This window comes from Erpetoichthys calabaricus, chromosome 4 (assembly GCF_900747795.2).
Source record: "Erpetoichthys calabaricus chromosome 4, fErpCal1.3, whole genome shotgun sequence".
Lineage (NCBI taxonomy): Eukaryota > Metazoa > Chordata > Cladistia > Polypteriformes > Polypteridae > Erpetoichthys > Erpetoichthys calabaricus.
Genome location: NC_041397.2, coordinates 321815432 through 321835111, shown reverse-complemented (window position 1 = coordinate 321835111; position 19680 = coordinate 321815432). Strand labels below are relative to the sequence as shown.

The following is a 19680-nucleotide window of genomic DNA, read 5'->3' as shown; positions in this document are numbered from 1 at the left end:
GGCACGGACCAGAAAGCAGGAGACAGAGCTGGAGGTGGCAGAGTTAAAGATGCTAAGATTTGCATTGGGTGTGATGAGGATGGATTGGATTAGAAATGAGGACATTAGAGGGTCAGCTCAAGTTGGACGGTTGGGAGACAAAGTCAGAGAGGTGAGATTGTGTTGGTTTGGACATGTGCAGAGGAGAGATGAGGGGTATATTGGGAGAAGGATGTTAAGGATAGAGCTGCCAGGCAAGAGGAAAAGAGGAAGGCCTAAGAGAAGGTTTATGGATGTGGTGACAAGATGATCCGCTGTGGTAACCCTTAACGGGAGCAGCCAAAAGAAGAAGAAGAAGATATCAAAATGAGGTGTCAGAGGTCCAGTCTTTAGCTCTGCTGACACACAGCCCCAGGCGACTGGGTTCAAACCTGTGTCCAGCAGGGGGTGCTGGTGCTATGGATGGACCACAGAAATGCAACAGGGAGAAGTCTAAAAATAAATAATGATGCAAAACAATTCTACACTTAGTTGCATTAAATATTCATTCACCACACAGTCCAACCTCAGGCTCTGCTAGGAGACCCCATTGAAGATCAGCAGGGTGAATGTGGCTGCAGCAGTTAGCCAAGCTGCTCTTCTTGTTCTCGCTTTTGTCTCTTTTCTCAGAGCCTGTAGATGTTTGAAGGGTGGACAGTTATGGAGTTATGGATTCAAAACTTCCTGGGCTGAGCAGGTCAGTTGTGGTGCTGCTCCAGTGTGTATCAGGTTGGGCTTACATTTTCTATAACTTTAATACTGTTTCAGTACAACACACTAAGTACGGTCGAACTGGGGCTGCACCTGCTAGAATTCTCTGGTAACAAACAACTTTCTCAGCATTTCTCCTGTTAGAGTCCAAGAAATACAACTGATGCAACATTAAAGTGAAAAATAAAATTCAAAAACAATTAATAAAAAGGAAAAATCAAGCAATAGAACAAGTCAAGTAAAACTACAGTAAAATGTGTAAAGCATACCAAAGATAATATTTCATAAGCAGGTTATGTATATGAGCTGAAAGCTTATTAAATACACTGAGCACAGTTACACCGCACTGAATGCTGGGTGACCCACTGAGGGGATTCATATGATTGCTGACCACCTGAGTAACTGCTGCTTGATGCATGTTGGTCTGACATGCATGTGAGAGTTTCACAGGAATCAGAAGACAGCTTTATGAACTTCTTATGCCTCCTCTAAAAAAATCAGGAAATCTGAAAAATGGCAGAGTTTAAAGTTTTACTACAAAATACAGGAGGCTCCAAAGAATGCTGTGCCATTGCATGATGGGAATATGGCAGGCCCACCTCAGCCCAACTCTATTGTGTCTCTGCTGCTTTTACTGTCTGTCAAGTGGACAGGTCACTTTGTGTGACTCTAACGTTTATCTTCGGATGAATCCACACCTGAGCACAATCTTCACAGAAGGACATCAAATACACTCTGCTCATCTTCAGTCAGTGAACACTACATGGATGAGTGGCTGCAGGCCACCGTGAGCCACAGTGGACAATCCCTGCAAGGTTGGGGCTGCATTTCCTCAAAAAAAGGTTGGTGATTTGATCACAATTGATGGCTCCTTACTGCTGAGAATTACAGGCAGACTCTTATCCATCATGCAATACTACCATGGAGTCATCTGATCAGCCCCAACGTCATTCTACAGCATTACAATGACCACAAACTCACAGCCAAAATCATCAAAAGAGGAGCATGGAATCCTGCAATACACAGCCCTGGTCTCCAAATCATAAAGCATTCTGGGATTACAAGTAAAACAACCAAAGTCTGCAATGAAACTGAGGCAAACAGAAGAAACAACCACGTGAGGAACATTTTATAGTGGGCCTGAAGAAAACTGGAAAAGGGTGGGTGTTTTCTTCATAGAAGTGCACTAACAATCCACCCCTGGTTGCACATTCTGCACTGTGGTAAATGCTGGTGGTCAGCTGTGAGTCTGAACCGTGTGAATGACAAACGCTAACAGGTTCATCCACTCTAAGTTCATCACCAAGCTCAGGGACCTGTGTCTGAACACTTCACTGAGCAGTTGGGCTTATGACTTCTTAACAGGCAGACCCCAGGGAGTTTGGGTGGGTGGCCACACTTCATCATCCCTCACCCTTAACACAGACACTCCACAGGTCTCTGTGCTGAGCCCCCCTAAACATCTGACTGCATGGGTGCACATGACTCCACCATCACTGTCATGTTTGCTGATGATACAGGTGTGGTGGGCCTGATAGCTAACAACAATGAGCTGGTTTACCCGGATGAAGCAGAGAATCTTTCACACTGGTGTCAGGACAACCATCTGTTCCTGAATGTCAGCAAGACAGTTACAGATGACTCAGTTTCCACATCACAGGGGACCTGACCTGGTCCAAGCACGTCAACACCTACATGAAGAAGACGTGACAATGTCTTTACCACTTCAGATGCCTCAGGGTTTTTATGCTGCCCTCAGGGTACTAAAGAACTTCTTCATATCCACCACTGAAATATTCAGACAGGAAGTATCACCGCCTGGTTTGGGAACAGCACACAGTAGGACAACAAGGCTTGATTTGGGTTCATCTGGAGCAGTTCCTCAGAGTGTGAACCGATAGGACAACTCCCAGGCCTGCTCACGCAGGGACTGCCTGTAAGTGTCACAGTGGAGAGCCTCCTAGTGACCCCAGCTGGGCTCTCATTCACTCAGCTCCCCCACCGCGACTACTGGGCACATCACACATTTCTTCTTTGTGGCTTTTTCTGCTTATTTGCACTTTCTACAAAGTTCACTGATTAATAAAAACTAATGTTGGAATTACTCCTGCAATTATTCCTAATTTATGACATTTTTTGTAAGTGCCTAAGACTCTTACACTGTACCGTATAATGAATATATGTATTTTTATGTATGTGTATATAAATATATATATATATATATATATATATATATATATATATATATATATATATATATGGTGGTCCAGATCTAATTATGCAATTTTCATTATGCTATAACTTATTAAGTTTATTACATAGAGAATTCACAAAAAATTCCTTTTGTTGCCGATAGATGGCAGCACCTGCCCTGTATTCCAAAATGGCGTGGAGACGGTTGTCAGTCTAATGGCGGGTGCGATGTGTTCGTCTTTTCATAATTGCATAATTAGATCTGGACCACCCTATTCCTGAGCTTTCAGCCCCTGCCAGGAGCCGTCATCAGAGGATAATGCTTAGACATATAAGAATCAAATGCAATATATAGCAAAATTAGGTGGGGGAAATGGGGCTAGGTCAGTGTATGGGGGGGGGGAGTAATGAGGTGGGGGTTGGGAGGAGTATTGGTCATAAAGTTTTATTTATTATGAACATGTTCTTATTAAGTTTGCATATTCTGGGTTTATGCCCCAATGTCTGTTAATGGCGTTTTCGTTTGATAGCCAAGATTCAGCAGACAGCAGAAACACGAAACGCAGTTTATAGCATTCCATGCAGTTCTTGCCCAGAGGTATATACAGGACAAACATCAAAAAGAATCGCAACACGTATACAGGAACATTGCAACGCCATCAGAAGGAAGGACTCGCGATCACTGATCTACACGCATACTAAATCAACAGGACATACATTTAACTGGGACAATGTACAAGTAAGATTTAAGGCCAGTACTAAAAGTGCCGGAAAGCTGGCCGAATCTTGGCTATCAGATGAAAACATGTGTTGACTGTTTGTTAAAGACAAGTTAAAGTTCATATAAAGTGTGTGCTAAATAAGGAACACCAGCACTGGACCTGTTAATCAATGGACACTTTCAGGTGACTCTAAAATGTCACTATCAGCAACAAGCAGTTTCAGTTTATTTGAATTGTTTAAATCGAAGAAAAGGCAAAAGGCTGAATTCAGGTTTATTATGGTGTGGAGCACAATGAAGTTCTGACTTCTCTCATGTCCATGGTGGAATATCAGCACATGAAAGAGTCGAGCCACATGAGTAGCGTGATGTGAGCTTGAAGGCCAGCAGAGTCCGTGGTAGAACTGATTGATTGACAAGAATTTTATAAATATCTGGTGACTTATTAGAACAACTAACAGTGCGTGTTTAATGTAATATTTTAATATGTTAGTAATTGTATGTTTTCAATCTGCTGCCCTAAACTGCAAGGTTGGTGTTTTCTTTTTTATTGTTGTCACTTGTTCATGTTGACCTAAGACACTCATTGTAGTTGTGTTCACAAGAAGGACATTTGAAGATTGAAAGTGGAGAAGGAGAAGCAGGCCTGGGTGGGCAGTGCTGTCAATGCCACCATGAGATGACGTCTCCTAGCATCCTGACCAACAGAAATCAGTGAGGTCAACTGAGAAATCAGACAGGGAAAAAGTTTAAGAGGGGCAGAAGTGTGGGGTGAAGTGTATTAGGAGTGAGGAGACTAAAGGTGACAAGTGAAGAGGGTGAATACATAATATAGTTGAGATAGGAAAGCCATAGGGCATTGGGCATAGGTTCTAGAGGTGAGCTCCATAACCCAGAATAGTGGAGCTAACAATAGCTATCCATTTGTACAAAACTGAACTGAACAATAAAACTGAAGAAACCCCAACAGTTGAGAGTCCTCCTGTTCTTAATTATATGAGTCACTACAATACATTAAATTAGATTGGATCAAATACACTTTATAGAGGGGGAAATTCAAGTGAAAGATTTAGGTTTTATTAAAAGCAAGAGTCAAACCTGCTTAGACTTTCTTAATTTATCCTGATAGTTTAAATAAACTGAATTCTATTTTATATGAACATTTCTGGTCATCAGCAGTCTTCACCCACTGCGACTCCTCACCTGCTTGTCTAGAGCTCCTCTCTATGACATGTCCTTCTGTCTCATGATGGGGGGATTTGTACTTCTCAGAAGATAAAAGGTTTGCTCACCATTAGAAATGTATTTGAGTTTTTGTTTATTTCTGTCATCTTCTGTCTCTTTAAGACTCAGGTGTGCTCCTCCTGGATGGCTGCCATGTTAAAGTGAAAGAGAAAACAAAGACGGCAGAGCTGCGTAATCTCTCGGCCTGAACATTGAAGATTTGATTTTATTACGACTGGATGTGTGTTATAAACCCACTGATGGAACACAGACAAAGATTTGCTCATTCATGAACTGAGAAAAACAAAATCTGTGACAGAAGAAAACTAAGGAACAAAGTAAATGTAGGTAAGTGAAAAATGAATTTGAGTTTGTCATCTAAGCTCAACTGAGATTGGTCAGCTGACAACGAAAATAGCAGAAAAAACACACAAGAGGAAAAGACAAAGAAGATGTAAACCAGATAACATGTTAGAGCAGAGGCCAGCAAACGAGATCCACACTGAGATAAAACACTCAGCTCAGGGAGGTGCCACTGCATGGTGGTGCTTCTCCATATTCACATAGAGGAGCTGTCTGGAAGTGAGGAGTCAGCGGTTGCTTGACCTGGCAGTTTATGGGACACAACTGGTGACCCTCACATGCCATGTCATCCTTGTTCTGTTCGAAATAGGATGAGATGAATAAAACAAGTAAGAGCGGCACATCTGACACTGAACTGTGGTTTAGACTGCAGCCCAGAGGGTCTCACCTAGATGTGTGTGAAGTTGACATGCCCAGTGTCACTGAATATACTGGCAATGTCATAACCCAGAAGGACACGCATATCTGCTGGAAAGACAGACTGACATCACTGAGATGAACGTCTCAGTCTGCAGTGCTTTAGCTACACACAGTGGCAGTCCACAGAAAATGTTTGTGAGAGAAAGGTGAAGTGGACTCCATTTTGGAATTTTATAAGTGGTTATAAACTGAACAAAGATCTCTGTAGTTACATTTTTTTTATAACTTAGCCAAGGTAAAGGCCTTTCTTTTCTGTTAGTGATTTTGCTGTTTCTATAACATCACATTTAGACTATCACAACTCTCTGTATGTAGGTTGGGCATCATTATGACGCCTGCAACTCGCCCAGAATGCCGCTGCTCATTTATTGAGCACATTTTACCAAAACTGACAACAACAACAGCAACATTTATTTCTATGACTCATTTTCATACAAATGCTGTAGCTCAAACTGCTTTACAAGATGAAGAAAGAAAAGAATAAGATTAAGGGGGACAGAAAAAAACAAAAAAAAAATCCAGAGGGCTAGAGAAAAAAAAAATGTGCAGGGATTCCGAGGCGACGAGACCACCAACTTGTCATTCTACGTAACATAAATGACCTAAATCAGTTTTCAGGCTTCACGTGAAAGAATTTGATGACAATGGCGTTGCGGCATTGGCTTCCAGTCATCTAAATTCTTGTTTTTAAATATTTAAATGGAGAGACCCTCTCTTGATCACGTGGCTGATGTGTGCTTTGCAAATGCTAGAGGCTGCTGACAGTTTTTGGTGTTTTCTGTGGTGTGAAAGTTAAATAAAAAAATACATTCTGCTCTTAAAAACTTGGGTTTTGCTTGCCGTTAAGGAACCGTGTGGGAATTTTTAAAGCTTTTTTCCCTTTAGAAGGTTTTTTTTTTGCTTTTTTTTCATCCACACAAGAGCAAAAGTATCTGGGTGTTTGGAGGTGATCTTGGAAAAGTTCCTTGTACTTGTTCTTGTTAACTGTATTTGAATAAGCATGGAGGAGGCAGGGTAGAGAGCAGCAGTAACTGATATCGGCATTTGTAAGTTAATAACCATGTCGTAGTAACAGCGAGTCCTTAGTTTAAAGAACAAGAAAAAAAGGAAGCGGCTGACTTCAAAGCAGTAAAAGGTGAAGGCTCAGCGGTGTGCAGGTCAGCAGCCAGCGTTAACACCACCAATCAGGCACAGGGGGCTATAGGAGCAGATAAGGTAGTAAAGTTTTATTTATTTATTTTAGATTGAACAGTTCTTAGTGGTCCAGAGGTAGAACAGTTAAGTGGGCGACAGCGTAAGGATTCATTAATACAAACCGTGCGAGTGTAGAGCTTATAAGTAAGAGGAGAGCAAAGTTAGGAGAAGAGACAGAGAAAAGTAAAGTTAACATCATAGAAAGACAAACAGCAGGCGGCTGAGAGGGAGAACAGTACAGGAGCTTAAGGGGACAGAAGGTGTCAAATATCTGTAGCAGATCTTAGTGTTACCATTTAAGTCATTTAATTTTAAGTAGTACGAGGGTGTTCTACCGTGTTAGCCATTATGGATGTAGTGAGAAGTCAAGCAAAATGACACCTTTTATTGGCTAACTAAAAAGACTACAATATGCAGGCTTTCCAGGCAACTCAGGTCCCTTCTTCAGGCAGGATGTAATCAATTTAAGAAAAGAAAAAAAAAAGATTAAGGCAGTTTACTAATCCCAAATAAAATTTTAATAATTTGGCCAGTGCAATGCAAGTCCTGTTGAATGTTAGACTTTTTAGATGATGGTTTGGAGGATCCAGTTGTCTATGAGGACTACATCTGCAGGAGATGCCAGCTGATGCGGCACCTCAAGCTCAGGGTTGCTGAAGTGACCTGCGTTGTAATAGAGAATTGTCGGACTTGGCCCAGGTGTCCTTTAGAGAGATAGTGTGCACCCCCAAGGAGGCGCGGGAGGAGATTCTAGACCAGACAGGTAGGAATAGGTGGGTCATGGTCACAAGGCATAAGGTAAAGACTGCATACTGTCCGGGGACATCAACCCCAGAATTAGAAGTGTCAAACCGTTATCATGTCCTTGCGGAGCTGGACGGTGTCTCTGATAATTCTGAGGTGATAGGCAGGGCTGAGGAGCCCCAACGGACCACCTCAAAACCAGTTCCCATAAAGAGAGAGGTACTGATAGTTGGGGACTCAATCATTAGGGGGATTGAAGTACAGATGTACTGTATATGTTGGTTGAAGTACATTCATGATTTCGAGTGTGTATGTGGGTGTTTTGAGTATATTGTTTATGTATGGTTTGTCATGATGGTGATTTTGTAATGTGTATATTTATTTTAATTTCTCCTTTTAGCTTAACTGTACAGCAGTTTGATTCAGTTTATGTTGTTTTAAATGTGCTTTGCAAATAAAGTTTGGCTTAACTTTTTTTATGCAGTCCCCAAATAAGGACATGACAGCTGTGACTCCTGTCACAGTTTTTTTAGAAATTCCCTTCTTTTTCAGGTTTATTTGCTCTTTCTCACGTTTGCCATTTTTTGATGTTTGCTTACATTTACTTAGTCTGAGTTGGAGTACAAGCCTGGCAACCATGTATAACTGAATGGCAAACAAAATGATAAGCACAAAATAATTGAGGAGAGGTCTTTTAAAACAGGAGTGCAGAACAGAACTGACAGAGAAGGCAGAGCTTCTGGTTTTCAGTCCTTCTGGAAGGAACAGGTGAGTCCAGTTGGACAGTCACCGAAAGTGACATCAGAGATGTTCTAGCTATCAATCATCAGAGGCCTCATGCATAACGTCATGTGTATAATTCACACTAAAAAATGCCATACAGATAAAAGTGGAAATGTGCATACACACAAAAAAATTCAGATATGTATGCCAACTTCTACGCACTTCCCAGTCAGCATGAAAAGTAACGCATGGCAAAATGCCTGCCGTCCCACCCCAACTCCTCCCAGAATTATGCCCCTTTGAATATGCAATTCAATATAAATAGCCTGCTAAGCTCAGTGTTTTGTGAGGAGACAATGGCAAAAGCACAGGGATAAAAGAAGAATTTCAACAAATGTGAAGTGGAGGCTAGGAAAAAATGTAATCTTTGTTGGCTTAAGCAGTGGTATAAACAACAAAAGGAAGTTGAATGAGTGGTACAGAGTGGCGGAGACACACGAAACTTCAAGTTCAGAAAGTCGCACAGTGCCAGAAATAAAAAAGAAATGGTCAAATATCAAAAGTCGACATGAAAAGTCGAGTTGTAGCCCACCGTCTGAGTGTCATATGAAAGCTTATTAGGGTACAGAGAAAAAAAAAATAAATAGGGACACATTGGGAAAGAAAGGTTGAAATGTCAACTTTAATCTCAAAGTTTATTTTGTCATTAAAGTAGAACGCTGTAAACTTCATCTTAAAATCGATGTTTAATTTACTAGTCTCTCAAATCCCATCGTAACTAAAGTAGCACATTGAATGCTTTGTGTTCTTCTATGGGCTCCATGTGTGTGAATCACTACGTGTTTCTTAAATGGGCTTTCTCTAACGCCAAACGAAAGCACGCGGGCACTGATCTCCACACAGAATACATTACATTCATGAATTCTCTCTGAACATTTTAGAATACTATGATATAATATTCCTGATGAAACGCATTAAAGCATTTATTAAACATGGAGGCACGGTGGCGCAGTGGTAGTGATGAGCTGGCGCTCCTTCCTGAGATTGTTCCTGCCTCACACAAGATGTTTGCTGGGATGTGCATGACTCTCAATGAAATAACTTATTGCAGCAGTACTATCTCAATCAAATGTACTAACCACCGATTCCTGTCCTTCAGTTTTCTTTTTCCATGTAACCAATTGCCACAATAAGCTCTGTGAGAAATGTCAAACCAGCTGTAAGCTTAGAATGCAGATTCTCCAAAACTTTTAAGGAACATTGAAAAATCTTTGTGATACGTGTTTAATTATTCTATCTATCTATCCATCCAGGGTCACGCCAGTTCCAGCAAGCATACAGCGTGAGACAGGAACAATCCCTAGATGGGGCGCCAGTTCATCGCCATGGCTGTGGCACCTCACCGCGCATGTTTAATTATTATCAATATACAGTATTTACATAGAGAAAAGCCAAGCAAAATGACACCTTTTATTGGCTAACTAAAAAGATTACAATATGCAAGCTTTCGAGGCAACTCAGGCCCCTTCTTCAGGCAAGATGATCTTGCCTGAAGAAGGGGCCTGAGTTGCCTCGAAAGCTTGCATATTGTAATCTTTTTAGTTAGCCAATAGAAGGGGCCTGAGTTGCCTCGAAAGCTTGCATATTGCAATCTTTTTAGTTAGCCAATAACAGGTGTCATTTTGCTTGGCTTTTCTCTACATTCATAATGGCCAACACGGTACAACACCCTAGTACTACAGTATTTACATGAAATTAACTATTTCTCTGTAAAATGTAATGTGCATACTTTATTTCATCATAAAAATTATATCAAGTACACATCCTAGTGTTCTAACAGCACACAGCTCAAGAAGATGGCTCTTGGAATTCTAAATCAACTTAGAAGTCCTTGCTGTCCTTTGAATACTCCGAGTGGTGCACTGAGAGTAACAACACTAAAGCAGCTATGGTATTTGTTACAGGTTGATTACAATCAGATGCCTTAAATTAATAAACGATATGCGGTTAATTTCAGTATATTTAATAGGGGATGTGAATCTAAAAAATAAAGAGAAACCACACAGGAACAATAGCACTGCTTTGACACTGGGTGCCGCCAATTTGCAAAACCGAGCGGAGAACTTGTGTACACCAGGGTTTGAGCTAGTGTGAAAATGTGCATCGCTTTACACTGTTTAATTTTTATACATCGTGATGTGAGTGTGGAAACGGGCATACACGTACGCCCCTGGTCTGCAGAGGGAGTAAGAAAGAAAGACATTAGGACACAGCACCAACCCCTCGTGTGATGGTACAATTACAGTCACTAGAGCCCTACAGCTGTCCCCTATACACCTATGCATGACAGGACCTCACCCTTAGCCTAGACCTATCGGGTTGGATAGCCCAAACTGTGAGGTTATAAGCCTGAGAAACAGCACTGTCATTGGCATGGAGAGAACCTTGATGATGGAGGACTTTGAACCAATAAGGCTGAAAGTCCAAAAACTGACCTGCAGATTTGAGTTTTTGTGAAATGCAATCCACTATAGGGGTGTATGGCCAGTCACCAGAGTGAACTCCCAGTCCAGCATGTAGAACCTCAGGCTTGTTAATATGACACTTCATTGAAAAGGCTTCTCTTTCCAATGCTGCATACCTGGTTTTCCAGTCCAATAGTTTCTGGCTCAGGAACAGGACAAGATGTCCAACACCTTTGACACTTTGGATCAACAATAGTGCCAAGACCTGTGTCCAAAGCATCAGTCTATAAGATTAAAGGCAGAGAAAAGTAAGAAGTCATCAATACAGGTGCTGATGTAGCGGCCTATTTTAAGTCACCGAATGCACCATCCATTTTAGCATCCCATACCGCCATATTATTGGCCCACTTTTTTGTGAGGTCTGACAAGGACGCTGTCATCTCAAAGAAATGAGTAACAAACTGACGGTAGTACCCTGCTAATCCCAGGAAGGCTTGGACCTGCTGATTTTGTTTGGAGGGGCCATTTCATGATGGCATTAACTCTGGTGTATTGTGGTAGCACTGTACCATACCCCTGCCTACCAAGTAGCCTGGGTTGATCTGAAGACTGGCTTCTCTTTGTGCTAGGAGCACTGTGCATACCTTCTGCTCGTGTTCCTCCTACATACCAGAACAGATGACAACATCATCCAGGTAGGCAGCACTATAGGAATTATGGGGACTGCCAATGGCCACTTTGGCTGCTAAATAAGGTCTTCTCCTTTGAGGATTTCATTAAAGGAATTTGCCAATACCCTTCTCAATGGTGGTCAAATATTGAGCTTTATCACATCAGTCGAGGAGCTCATCCACTCACAGCATTCGGTAAGCATCAAATTGGCATACTTAATTAAGTAAGCAGAATCCTTTGCAGACATGCAAACTTCCATCTGGCATTGGAACCAGGATGATGGGCTAAATCAGGGACTATTCTCCTGATCTCAGGTTCCACTTCAGCTCATTTTGTCTCAGATGACAACCACTGGTTCTGTGATGATGTAATGTGCATTCATAGAGGTGCTTCCGGGTTATTCATTCAATACTTCCAGGACAGACAAGATGGTTGCTTCAAGCTCTTGTTGTTGTTTGGGTATTAAATCCATGCTGAAATGAAGAGTCATCAAAGTAGGAACAGAGTTGTCTGGAGGGGGATTGGGGTCCCTGCCCTTCCACTGTTTTAGCAGACTGATGTGGTATACTCGTTCTACTGGTCAACAATTTGTTGTTTGCTTAATAATCAACCAGTCCTTTCCTCTTTTTAATTTTGTAGGGCCTTGCCAATGTCCCAATAATTTAGAATGTGAAGTGGGAATGAGGACCATGACTTGATCTCGGGTACAGAACACACCAAGGGTCAAGCCATGATTGTAATTGAGAGCGTGTGCTGTTTGTGTGTGCTCAATGTTCTTTAAAAATAGGTCTAATTTTTTTCAAATCTGTTGCATACCGGTACAATATACACCACACTGGGTCTGTGTCTGTTTGAATAAGATGAAATCCATCCAACATTAATCAGGTTTAAGCCAGCTCTCCAAAAAACACGAAATGCCACTGTACTTGTATGCTCCATTGGTTGCTATAAGTGCAGACAATACAACCATATTATTTGACAGTGCTCAAACATTTCCCATTAAAATATTTGATAGACTTGTTGTAAAAACTTTTCACTTTACTTTTGCTCTTGCGTTGGCACATCGCCCTCTCCATCTGTGGACAAACCTCTCCTGCGGTAAAGTGTGACTGACCTGCTTAGGCATTCGCGATTGCAGTTCAAGTAGACGATTGTAGGAGTATTTAATACAACCTTCTTTCATTGTCTCAGTGTCTCTTACTGTTTCAGATGTTACAGACATAAGGCCAAAACTTGATAAAGCAGAGACAAAACCACACAGCACAACACAACACAGGAGCAGAAGGAGACCATCAAGGAGCAACACTGATAAAATGTCAGCTAGGAATGAAAGCTAAGAATGAGGCTCAAGTCAGCACTTTAATTGTGTTGACAGTGGCAGCCGACATCAGTACCACACCTCAGTAACTGGTGGTATGTTGGCAGCCAGTGGAAGGAGACACAATTAAGAACAATCATCAACAAATAAAGGAAAAATCAGTGGAAAGAAACTAAAAAGAGAAAGGAAAAAAACTTAAGGAAAGGTGGAGCAGCAGCTCAGACACAATGGCCATTTTCAGTTCATTGTATTTAATTTCTATATTATCACTGACAAGCTCAGAGAGATTTACAAATTCATAAAATTCAAACAAAACACAATCCTATATTTACCAAATTAAATACAATAAGGGACTCATGATCTTAATAATATATAAAGGGGGTAATGTGTACGGTTGATGGTTGCAAGAACAGCAGCAAAATGTCAGAGGGCATTGAAAACAGCAGAAGACACAAATGGGGGCAGAGAAAACTGACAATACCAATGTGGAATGGACAGCCTGTTTAGGGCAGTGAGGTTTCTAGACATGGTGCCAAAGGAATGAAACAAACGGGCACACGAGAACAACCTGGCAATAAATGGCTGGCAAAGTAGAAGGACAAGAGCCTGGCCGATGCAGCAGGTCAGCAGCTCTAATGAGAGGGAGATCTGAGTGGTGATGGGTAACATTTACCAGGATGCTAGCAGGCCAGTGATCAAGAAGATATAATTAGTTTTATACAATTAACATCTTAAGTTATTCATCAATTTAAATCCAGCTCAGTGTGATGAGGGTCACCAGCTCCATAGCCACCACTGTGGTTCTCACCTGTAAGTTATCTGGGCAGGTGGACATCCTCATGTTTGAAAAGAAGAGTCTGCAACTCAGGAGTGCAGTGATGTGCTGTTGTTCTAACATGTTACTTAAAGAGAGATTCTCTATCTCAGTGTTTGTCCATAATGACCATGTAAGTGAAAGGAGAAAACCAGCTGAAGGAGAAGGCAGTGTTTCCATGCAGAGGTACTGTACATCTCAGCAGAGCACCAGGGACAACTCGGTTATGCCAATGAGCCCACATCAGAACGCCCAGTTTTAGTTATTGGTGTCAATGACTTTCATGCCAATCACAAAGTCACTTGCAGTATACACAATGCAGACACCATCTTGTCTACTTCATAGGATCGCCTGCCTCATCTCTGAGGATGTTATCATCTTTTCTTTTTTTTTTTTTTTTTTATTTTATTAATTTTTATTGTAATCATTCCATACAAATAGATCAATTTATAACCAAACAAATTAAAGACAAATCAAACCCCACCCCTGAGAAGGAGAGCTTAGCTAAAGGAGAATTGCTTAGGGCTTTTTAATAAGACAACATTAAACAAAGGAAAGGGAGAAATAAATATCTATGTAAATAAGAGATGGAGAAGGGAGTTAAATGCAATAATAGTTATTTCTCTTATTCTAAAAAAATATTGATTAGATCCTGCCAGGTTTTGAAAAAATTTTGTACAGATCCTCTAACTGAGAATTTGATTTTTTCCAATTTCAAATAATATAAAACATCGGTTTCCCACTGACTTATAAGAGGAGAGTTAGGATTCTTCGAATTTAACAAAATAAGTCTGCGTGCCAAAAGTGTAGTGAATGCAATCACAGTTTGCTTGTCCTTCTCCACTTCAAGTCCGTCTGGAAGAACACCGAACACAGCTGTTAGTGGGTTAGGAGGGATTGTGTTACCAAGGCTGTCTGAGAGGCACTTAAATATTTTTGTCCAAAATGATGTTAATTTGGTGCAGACCCAGAACATGTGACCCAGTGAGGCAGGAGCTTGGTTGCAGCGTTCGCAGGTTGGATCTTGCCCTGGAAACATTTTGGACAGTTTTAAGCGAGACAGATGAGCTCGATATATAATTTTGAGTTGAATAATTCTATGCTTTGCGCATATAGAACTCGAGTGAATCTCTGCTTTGCTACCTTCCACTCCTTTTCTGATATATTGATTAAGAGATCTTCTTCCCAATGTCCTCTTGGATCTTTGAAAGATAGGGACTCTAATAAGATTTTATATATTGCGGAAATGGTGTTTAATTCCTCGAAATTGAGCAGTATTTTTTCCAGCATAGTGGAGGGTACGAGGTGGGGAAAATCAGGCAATTTCTGTTTAACAAAATTTCTAATTTGAAGATAGTAAAAGAAATGTGTAGCTGGGAGGTTGAGTTTTGAATGTAATTGTTCAAACGATGCAAATATATTATCTATATAAAGATCTCTGAGCATTTTAATCCCAAAAATTTCCAGGTATTAAAAACTGGATATACTTGCGAGGGTTGAAATAGGTGATTTTCTTGCAGAGGTGCCACCGATAAAAGATTTTTCATCTTAAAATGCTTCCTAATTTGGTTCCATATTCTGAGTGAGTAAAGCACAATTGGGTTATTAGTATATTTGCGATAACTTTCATTTATTGGAGAGCAGAGCAGGGAGTATAAAGAAGTACTACAGGATTTTACTTCTCTTGCGGACTAAGCCTGTGTATGTGCATTTATTTGTGTCCAGGTTTTTATGGCTTGTAAGTTTGCTGCCCAGTAATAAAACTGAAAATTAGGTAAAGCCATGCCACCTTCTGCCTGAGGTCTTTGTAGGGTCGCTCTTCAGATACGTGGGTGTTTTGAGTTCCAAATGAATGAGGTTATTATTGAATCTAATTGCTTAAAAAATGATTTATTGATATATATTGGAATGTTTTGAAATAAAAAGAGAAGTTTAGGAAGGATATTCATCTTAACGATGTTAATTCTTCCGGCTAGAGTGAGATGAAGGGTTGACCATCTATCCAGGTCTTGCTTAATTTTTTCCATACAGACGGCAAAATTTTGTTGATAAAGAGCTTTATGTTTACTTGTGATATTTACCCCTAGGTATTTAAACTGATCTGCTATGGTAAAAGGTAGGGTGTCCAATCTGATATTATATGCTTGTGAATTCACTGGAAAGAGTATACTTTTATTTAGATTAATTTTAAGACCAGATATCTTTTGAAATTCTGTTAGTGCTGTTAAAACTGCAGGGACAGTGTTTTCTGGGTCTGATATATATAAAACCATATCATCTGCATATAGAGAAATTTTCTGTTCCAGTCCTTCTCTGACAATCCCCTTTATCTGATAAGAATTTCGGCAGTGAACCGCCAGTGGTTCAATAGCGATTGCAAACAGCAGTGGTGACAAGGGACATCCTTGTCTGGTGCCATGTTCTAATTTAAAGTAGTCTGAGCAAATGTTATTAATACAAACTGAAGCTTCTGGATTGGTATACAGTAGTTGATCCATGCACAAATATTTGGGCCAAACCCAAATTTCTCCAATGCAGTGAAAAGGTAGTTCCATTCAATCATATCAAATGCTTTTTCTGCGTCTAATGATAGTAATATCTCTGGGGTGTTTGATTTTGCTGGTGAATATATAACATTAAACAAGCGTCGGAGATTGGAAGATAGATGTCGGCCTTTAATAAATCCAGTTTGATCCTGTGATATTACCGAGGGCAGCACTTTCTCCATCCTTCTAGCTAGAATTTTTGAGAGTATCTTAACATCATTATTCAGGAGTGAAATTGGTCTGTATGATGCACATTGTAACAAGTCCTTATTTTGTTTAGGAAAGACGGTGATTAATGCTTGTCGAAATGTTTGAGGTAGTATTTGGTTGTCTCTAGCTTCTGTAAATGTTTCCAATAAGAGGGGAGCTAGCTGAGTGGAGAATTTCTTATAAAATTCTATGGGGTAACCATCAGGGCCTGCTGATTTCCAGCTTTGTAGTGACTTTATAACATCTAGTAATTCTGTTAGCGTTAGAGGTTTATCCAGTTCCTCAGCACTTAAAGTATCTATTTGTGGTATCTGTGATGTATCCAGAAATGCATTAGATTGTGTGTTGTCTTCTTTGAGCTCAGTAGAATATAAGGATTTATAATAATCTCTAAATGTGTGCATTATATTTTTATGGTCTATAATTTCTTCTCCATTCGTGTTGGTAATTACTGGTATTGCATTGCAAACTTCTTGTTTGTGAATTTGTTGAGCTAAAAGCTTATTAGCTTTTTCTCCGTGTTCATAGTAATGCTGTCTAGACTTATAAATAAGTTGTTCAGTTTCTTTAGTTGTTAAGATGTTAAGTTCTGTATGTAGGGCCTGCCTTTTCCTGTGGAGAGCTTCGCTTGGACGCCTGGCTTGTTCTTCATCTATTCTAGTAATTTCGCTTCTTAGCTCTGATATTTTCTTGGTTTCTAATTTATTTCTGTGGGAAACAAATGAAATAATCTGTCCTCTTAAGAAGGCCTTTAGAGTTTCCCAGAGTGTTCCTGCGGAAACCTCTGTGGACGTGTTTGTCTCTAAGAAGAAGCTGATTTGTTTGGATATAAATTCTGTGCAGTTCTCGTCTGCTAATAGAAGAGGGTTAAGGCGCCATCTGTGAGGTGAGTGTGAGGGGCTTAATGATTTCAGCTCCAAGACTAGAGGGGCATGGTCGGAGATAACAATTGTGTCGTATTTGCATGATTTAATTGTAGACAAGAAATTATTATCTATAAAAAAATAATCAATTCTTGAGTAGCTATAATGCAATGGTGAGTAGAATGAATATGTTCTTGAGTTTGGGTTAAGAAACCTCCAGGGGTCTGATAAGTTGTGATCATTTAAAAACTGTGTAATTGTCTTTGCAGTATTAGATATCGTCCCCCCTGACACAGGAGTCCTATCTAAGAGTGGATTAAAACACAATTAAAATCCCCAGCCATTATAATTTTATGAGTGTTCACATTGGGAATGGATGCAAATAGATTTTGCATGAATTCCTTATCATCAGCATTGGGTGCATAACCATTTATCAAAATCATTTTACTGTTAAATAAGTTGCCCATGACCATCACATATCTCCCTTCAGGGTCCGATACTACATCTGATGCTACAAATGGAACTGTTCTGTGTATGAGAATTCCCACCCCTCTAGTTTTCTTTATAAAGCTAGAATGGAACATTTGGCCAGTCCAGTCTTTTTGTAGTCTGAACTGATCCTTGCTTAGTAAGTGGGTCTCCTGTAAAAATATTATTTTAGCATTTAAGCCTGTTAGGTGAGAGCATACTTTCTTTCTCTTTAATTTGTGATTCAGGCCTTTAACATTCCAGCTCACAAAGTTAACTGTCCCATCATGGAGACATTGATTCTGAGTTATTAATGTCATTTTATAGTCTTAACTGGTAATGAGGCAGTTTCAATCTTAGTTTAAAATTTCCCCATGAGTTATTGCATTTTAGCCTATTTTTGCATTGAAATTTATAGTTATAGGGATTACAAGAATTGATTAGATATAACCTGCTCTCCTTCTCCCCCCCCCCCCCCCCATTTTGCCTCCCCACATGATGCTTTATCCCACTTCGCGATGTCCCGGTCCTCTGACATACGAAGAGACTGAGCACGTCCAAAACAAAACAAACCCCACCCCGCAGCGGCGTTAGAGAATTAAAACAAAGAGATATCTATTGCAGCTGAATTCTTAATACTATCTGCCGAAAATATAATCATTAACAATCTAAGCTTAAAATAATCTTCAGCAATATTAAAAATTAAAATATTAAGATAAAAAAATAATGAACCCTGGGAATGATTTTAAAAAGTAGTCTAGGATAAACATTGTAATTCCTACTATAATAGTATAATGGCGTAGTATAAATAGCAATAAACCAAGTGTATGATGTTAAACAGTCTACTTTAAGGTAATAAAAAAAACTTTAATTACTTCCACACTCACGTCTATAACTGTGAATAAGACATAAACATATAATGTCCAGATAAAGAAAAGGATGTATAATTATAATACCAGACTCTTTAAATATAGATCCAGAGAGCAGATGACAGGTCCTTCCCATGCCTTGATAGAATATGGCTCCTTATTAACTTTCAAAAGAGTGTCGGAAACAGCTTCTTTAATTCCTTTTTGGCTTCTTCTTTGCTTGAAAAAATATAATATTGATCTTGAACTTCCACTTTCAGTTTGGCGGGATACAAGAGGCTGTATTTGATATCGGCTTCCCATAGCAACTTTTTAATGTCAGAGTAGGCTGCACGTTTTGCAGCTGTTGATGGTGAGAAGTCAGGGGAAATACGAATAAGATTATTTTCAAATATAATTTCTTGCTTGTGTCTGAGAAGTGCCATCACATCAAGCTTACATCGTAGTCGCTCGAAGCGGACAATAAAAGACCTAGGTTTAAAGGTACTAGAACTGTATGTGCGATAAGCAGCTGCTATCTCAATGTCGAGTTTAAATTCATCTCCAATTATTTTAGACAGTAATTCTACTGCAAATTTCATTGGGCTTGAGCTTTCTCATTTCTCAGGTATACTCTCAATTCTTATATTATTTCTTCTGTGCCCATCTTCCAGGGCTGCAAGTCTATCTCCGAGTTTTTTGCATTCGGAATTCGCAGCTGTGGCTTTTTCATCGGCGTTAGACGCCAATTGTTCCGCTGTTTCAACTCAAGCCGTGAATGCCTGCTTAACGTCATCCAGCTGATCTGTAACGTCTTTAATCTGGTTGGCAAGCATTTTCAGTTTGAATCTATTTTCTTCGATGTGTTCCTCTAATTTCTCCAACATGCCTTTAAAGTTCACGTCAAAACATTTAAATAGACGTGTTTCCCGGTCTTTGTTATCCTTCTTAAGTTCAATGTTAGTCTTCATGAGATCATTCTTGTTTTCCTTCTTAAGCTCATTTATGGCCATAGCCAGTGTAGCAATCATCTCTTTCAGTTTGGACAGTTCGCTTTGGATTTCATGCTCTGCGAGTGGAAGTGCAGCAGGCTCGCGATGAGTAGATGAAAGCACATCCCGCAGGGCCTTTTCTAGTCTTTTCATCTTTTCTTTTTTAATAAATA

The 19680-nt window shown here is 40.0% G+C and overlaps 2 protein-coding genes across 2 annotated transcripts in view; both read left to right on the top strand.

The window, feature by feature from the left end:
- The window catches only part of LOC114643526 (NACHT, LRR and PYD domains-containing protein 3-like), a 2412635-nt gene that overhangs the window by 697736 nt on the left and 1695219 nt on the right, over window positions 1–19680 (top strand). The gene's annotated exons all lie outside the window — the stretch shown is intronic.
- LOC114643532 (butyrophilin-like protein 2) overlaps window positions 5043–19680 on the top strand; it is a 678491-nt gene continuing 663853 nt past the window's right edge. Inside the window, exon 1 of the mRNA XM_051925839.1 lies at window positions 5043–5215. The gene's annotated coding sequence lies outside the window, so the exon portion shown is untranslated. The remainder of the gene's footprint in view (window positions 5216–19680) is intronic.